Here is a 6,348-nt window from a genome sequence, read left to right as displayed (position 1 = left end):
TAAAGTTCGGTGCTGTGCCTCGAGACCCCCGCGATGTTGGAAAAGGGTACGACGGAGATTTCAGGGAAGAAAAGAGGCAGAGACTCAGTGAACAACCCGACAAAAAGTCTTACTTCCAACGGCAACAGTAACAATTCTAACAATCCAGTGGTGACGAGCACGGTAAGTGACGGGTGGTAGCAGGCCCGGATTGGCTAATCATCGGGGGAAAAAATTTGCATATTTTTCACTCAAAAATAATATATTTATGGTATATTGCTTGTGTGTTTTGAAGACACTCTTAATTAATTTGTAATGTACTTGTAATACAAAAAAGTACACTGTAATATCACTAATCAAGCATGCAATTATCTTACACAGGCATATACTTAAAGTGTACTAAGTATACTTGAAGTTGTTCCAATTTAGCACATAAAAGTACACTAAATACACTTAAAGTTATGCTTTACTACAATTTAATTGCAACTAAAATATACTTAGCACAAAATTAGTTGTTCCAGAATAGCACACTTCAAGTTAACTAATCATTAACACACTTAAAGTATACTGACAGTTAGTCTGGCTGCAAGTATACATAGCATAGTTTTTTTTCACTAGGGATATCTTATTTAAAATAAGGACAAATCAGTGTTTGGAGCATATAAAATCCTTCCTTCACTCAAATCTTAGTCAAAGTGAAGACATTGTAATAATAATAATAATAATAATAATAATAATAATAATTTCAGACTTAGACACATTGGATCTAGATAAAATGAGAATGTGAGTTCCTTTGTATGTCATTTTGTCTTATGTTGTAATGAAGTGCACTATGAGCACTGAATGTATTTGGTTTTGGAGGACATTTATATGTGTTGAGACAATCATATCATCCTACACATAAAGACCCATTGTATCCCTCACTCTACTCATTAGGTTTGCAATTAAAATTGGATATTAAAGATTAATCTTGGCTCAGTAAAAGTTTCCGGTGAAATCTATTTTGTACTGGTGGAAAATGTCCCCCTTTTCCCAATGAGTTTTACAATGATTAAGTTTGATTATCTCATTAATGAAAAGAGTGAGGGAGAGACAATACGGGCAAGCCAACACTAATTAAGTGTTTTATGGTGCATGTAATGTAGGTCTCTTAACGCACCTTGTCTAAAAATAAGATACATCAGGCCCATATTCAGCAGAAAGTCAATGAAACATCAAGTAGCCCAAAACAAATGACTGAAAATGTAAGTAATGATGCAATGATCTTTCTTTAGGAGACATGTATTGGTGTATTATTAATTTAGTAATGAAATATAAATAACCACACTGTTGTGTTTTTAAAAAATGTGCAGTAAGTTCCATCATGAGTGATTTTGTGTAAATGATTCCTGGTCAAATTATAAATCGTAGGAAATCTGGGCACAAAGTGGGAATACGTCGTGATTGGGATGCCAGTCCATCCCAGGACACCATGCACACATACATTCACACCTATGGGCAATTCAGAGTGGCCAGTCCACCTATGGGAATGTTTTTGGGAGGTGGGAGGAAACCAGAGAACCTGGATGAAACTCTTGTGGAGATGCGGAGAACATTCAGAACTCTGCACAAACAGGAGCCTGAGTTTAGGGTTGAACTAGGAACCCTGGAGCTGTTAGATGGCAACACCCACTGTGCCACCATACAACCCTCAAATTCTAAAATAAAATAAATTCATGAAAAAGTTCATTTTTATACTATTATGAAAGCAATACATCACATCAGTGAAATGATAAAATATCTGGTGGTATAGAGAAAGAACATCAGAGAATATAACCTTCAGTCGGTGCGGAAAATCATTCAAATTTGAGTTATATCCCTGTGGGTCTAATATGATATATTCATTTTACTCACCTCAGAAGCAACAAAGAGTGGCTCAGCATAAAGCCCAGATTTTGGATGAACTGGAGTGGCTTGTTTAAAACAATTACTGTATCTCGTTTGAGCAGTACTTTCCTAATCTGGTTGTGTAAGTGAATACTGGGTTTCCATGGGGATGCTGTTTCAATGCAGTTAAGAAGACTGATACAGTGCAACTGTTATTACTTCACTCTGCTGCAAACCTTTCTCACAGGCCCAATCACAAAAACACGATCACAGATGAGCGCCACAGCAGGGTGTCCTCAGTAGGACATTCAGATCCTGCCTTATACTGACCAGGCAGTTTCGCTGCTGTCTGTCTGTCTGTCCACCAGAACCTTAATCTCGGGTATTTAAAAAAAAAAAAAAAAACCTTTGATATTGATGTGTATGTGTTTAGATCTGGACTGATCCAAGTGAAGTTAAGGCTTCCTGACAGCTTCATGTGGAGTAAAGAGCAGGATACATGTTAGGCACTGTTCTACTTGGTGTCTACATGACTATCAAAACTGGATCGATACTGCTCTAAAGTTAAAGATGAGTATGTCGGAATGGATAAGGATGAAAACTGTCTATTGTACAACTTTATGAAAGTCGCATTCCTTGTGAATCAAAAGTGGTCAAAAATATTTTTAATGGTTTCTGCTGAGTTGATCAATAATAGGTGATTGCAGAATGACAGAGAAGCTTTCCCACTTGCACTCTTTGCACTTCAAACTGCCAGCATTACTTTTTTCAAAATACAAGTAAACTCGGTCAGACAGTAGAACTGCTGCTGTAGAACACCCAGTTATTGAAAATGATGGTACTGATTTCCAAGCATTATATAAGCTTGAGGAAGCAGAGAAGTTTACTGTTTAGTGATCTTTCAGGACTTGTTATGTCGATATAGATATTTTCAGTGTACAAAAATTCAAAGTCTGAAATGTTTTACCCAGTTAAAATATAGCTTTATGTCCATTCAGAGATGGAAAAATCAGTATTCTGGAAGATTATGTGTCAGTGTAATTGTTTTTTATTCATATTTGCCCAGCAGGAAAGATATAATTGGCTGCTGATTGACCAGAAAGAAAATAAAATCCTACTCCCTTTTGTAAAGCTTTTTTTTCCACTTTATATGTATGTTTAAATCCAATCATTTCACTCCTAAGATAAAACAAGTCTATACTGATAGGAGAGGTCTCTTTCCCTCCACTGTGCATGACCTCACCGACTGTTTTTTTGAGGATTGAAAATATATAAACCATATGCACCAGAGATCAATACATATGGGAGATTTTGGAGCAAGGTGTTAGACAGCGTTCTCTACCTCCATCAACAAAACATCAGTTAAGTGAATATACTGTATTTTAGAAGTGCGGTATGCATCTTTCCAGGTCCAGAAACTAGTATAATTTGTACAACCTGCATTGACGCACTTTGAATGCATGAACACATTACTTTATAATATGTTCATGCATGTTTGCCAAACACCTGACCTCATACTTGTCTATCATTTGGAGTATTGCCCAGCCATTTAGTTTTGTTTGCCTAGGTGGTTTTTAGTGAAAGCTATAACCTTCACCTGCATCCGTCTGTCCACCTTATTAACAGCTGGGTAAAGTTTGATCCCTATGCACGTTCCGAGCCTGTATTACCATACTAAACCTGCTTACTAGCTTGTCACACTTAAGTGTGTATTGTTAAATTACAATACACACTGGCAAAACACTACAGATGAATAGGGTCATTTTTTTTAAAAATAAATATTGCAGTCAATCTTTGTCAATGGCTTGCTGATGTTTTTTGTATTGGAACTTTTTAAAATTGCATTAATGCAAAATGAGGCTTAATGAGGCTTCATCTAATTAAATAAGCATATATCTGAATACTTAATAGAACCAATAATCTAGTCTTTTGATAATGTTTGAATTAAAATGTTCACACTCTTGAGAAAGACTTTTACAGAACAGCTTGTTGAAATATAATTTATTTATACATTTATCAAGAAAATACCATGCTTTGTTATAAAAATTGTTTCAATGCCATTTTCAATACAAAATCTAACGCAACTTCAACAATTATGAAGGCTTTGAGAAATTCCTCTGCAAAAAGCTTCTAAATGTGGATAGGAATGCACATGTAATTCTGAGCAAAAAAAGAAAAACTGATTTAGAGAAAAACTAGTTTAAAAATAGATGTGATTTAAAGTAAATGCAATTTATAAGGTTTATAAAAGAAACTGACATATACTGTATGTCATGATAATGTGTAATCTGATATTTTTAGCAGGAAACAAGCTTTTTAGGGAGATACAGCATGACATGATTGTGCCAAGTGAGTGGATTTAATGCTTTCTTCAAAGTAGCTTCAAATGTTCAGATAATGTGGTGGTTGTTAGTGGACAAAACCAGTGAAATAAACTGCTGAGTTTTGAAATTACTATTACAATGATTTTCTGTGATTTAAGAGTTATGTTATAATTACAATTTACCCCAAAATCTGAAAATTTTATTAATTATTTCCACCTGTAGCGTCTTGCTTTATGCCTTCAGACAACTAGAACAGGTGATTGGGTGGCACATTGGAGCTTTTAATTGTATTTAGGCTATATTGTTCACCCATATCATCATAGCGTTGTCACTACAAATATCAGTTGATATCAAAATCATACTGCACTAGGCAATATAACATATAACCACTGATATGGTCTAAAGCGTAACTTGGATTTCACTAAGCCAGACTGCATGCATATGGTAAGCCTATATGATGCCACATTACACAAAGGAGATCTTCGACTGTATTTCTTTCATTACAAGTCCTGGCTGTGTGCATCATTCATTACAGTGGGAAGGCTAAAGTAAATTTGCAGTGCATTTCTCTCCCATTCACTCTTTCACACTGCCTGGTTTTATTAATCACAGATAGTCAGGCTTCCCAGGCTCTCCTGTGCGCTAGGGTGTGTAGGCGCACATGTGGGTGTCCTGATAATGAGCCTGAACTCGTCTTCCTGTTGCCTCTGTCAACCGAGGGGCTCCAAATCCCATGGCGACACCATCACAATCCCAGTTCAGCCCGACTGTTTTCCATTTGAAAGAATATTTAACTTTTCACTCATCTATTCACAGCCACTGAGAACCCTAAGCCTCGCCCAGATTAGCTGCCTGTGGATAATACAGCGAATTGAAGGCACACACATACCACCTCCTGGCCTCTGCCTTGTTCTCAGGGTAACCAAACACACTTGGTGGGATAGGGATCCTTGAACATTCTTTATGCCTTGTGGACAAGTGAGGAAAGGGAGAAAGCGCTTGACACAGGCATGAATTTCGGGGCAGACCTCATTTAAATGCTGTGACCCCGACAAAGAAAATGTTAGGTGGGACAACATGAAGGTTCTGTCTCTGCCTAATCTTCAAAACCCTGGTGTCAGAGGTTTCAGCAGGGGTTGCAGAAAATCACAACCTGAAATTTCCTCTGTAAACTCAGTCAAGTATAATGCCTAGATGATGATCTCAAATGGAGATTTTTAAAATGCACTTAATGTGAGGGAGAGATTAAGCAATTCAGATGCGTGCCAAACTAAACTACTCAGCCAAATACAGCCAGAGTAAGGTCTTTATTAACAGTTCTTCAAAATGGTGCTGTATTTCTGAAAGGTTATCTAGCAATGTGACTAATGGACATAAAAATTTAATTTTTTTATCCATAAATGGATAAAACATAGAATGTGTTGTTCTGTAATTAATTAAATGTAATCATTGGCAAATAGCTGTGGTTTAAGAGAAATGGAAGGTGGTAATGGTCCTGCATTTGAAGTTGGGCCAAATCACACCAAGCATCATTGATTATTTTCTTATAACATCATTCCCTTAGATACTAGCTTCCTTACTTAACAAGCTGAAGCTGCTTTTCTCTTTCAGGTCAGAGCAGTGGAGTATTTTTTGGTATGGAATCAATGTTTAGGGACTAAGATTAATTTGTAACTTCACAGCTAGCTACATTTCAAGTTTAAGTTGTAAGAGGGGACAAGTTGGAGGAAAGTCAGCCAAACATTCTACTTTAATTGAGCTCTGAGTTCAATTAAAGTTCAAAAGGCTCAAATCATGCTTTCAAATATATGTACAATACTGTGCAACAGTTTTTTTAGTACAAACTTTCTTATAGATTTTTATTTTATGACTTCTACAATATCAGGTCAGTACAAAAACATTTTAGAATTCCAAACATTAGTTTTCCAGCACAAAATTAATTGTTACAGAAAAATGTTTGCATGTCAGTAAAGAAAGCAGCATATTAAGTAAGAGACCACTTTTCAGACAAAAAACATAATGAAGGCTGTTGGATTTGTATGCAAAAAATAACAAGCAAGTGCAACAATCAAAGTCTCCAGAAGAACTGTGGCTGGTTCTGCAAGATGCTCAGCTTACAGCTAATTCCCTCATAAAACTGCACACATTGTACCTGAGACTATAATTTTTTTTTTTTAAA

Source organism: Pangasianodon hypophthalmus, chromosome 14 (genome assembly GCF_027358585.1).
Source record: "Pangasianodon hypophthalmus isolate fPanHyp1 chromosome 14, fPanHyp1.pri, whole genome shotgun sequence".
In the NCBI taxonomy this organism is placed as follows: Eukaryota; Metazoa; Chordata; class Actinopteri; order Siluriformes; family Pangasiidae; genus Pangasianodon; species Pangasianodon hypophthalmus.
This window is presented reverse-complemented; position numbering follows the sequence as displayed.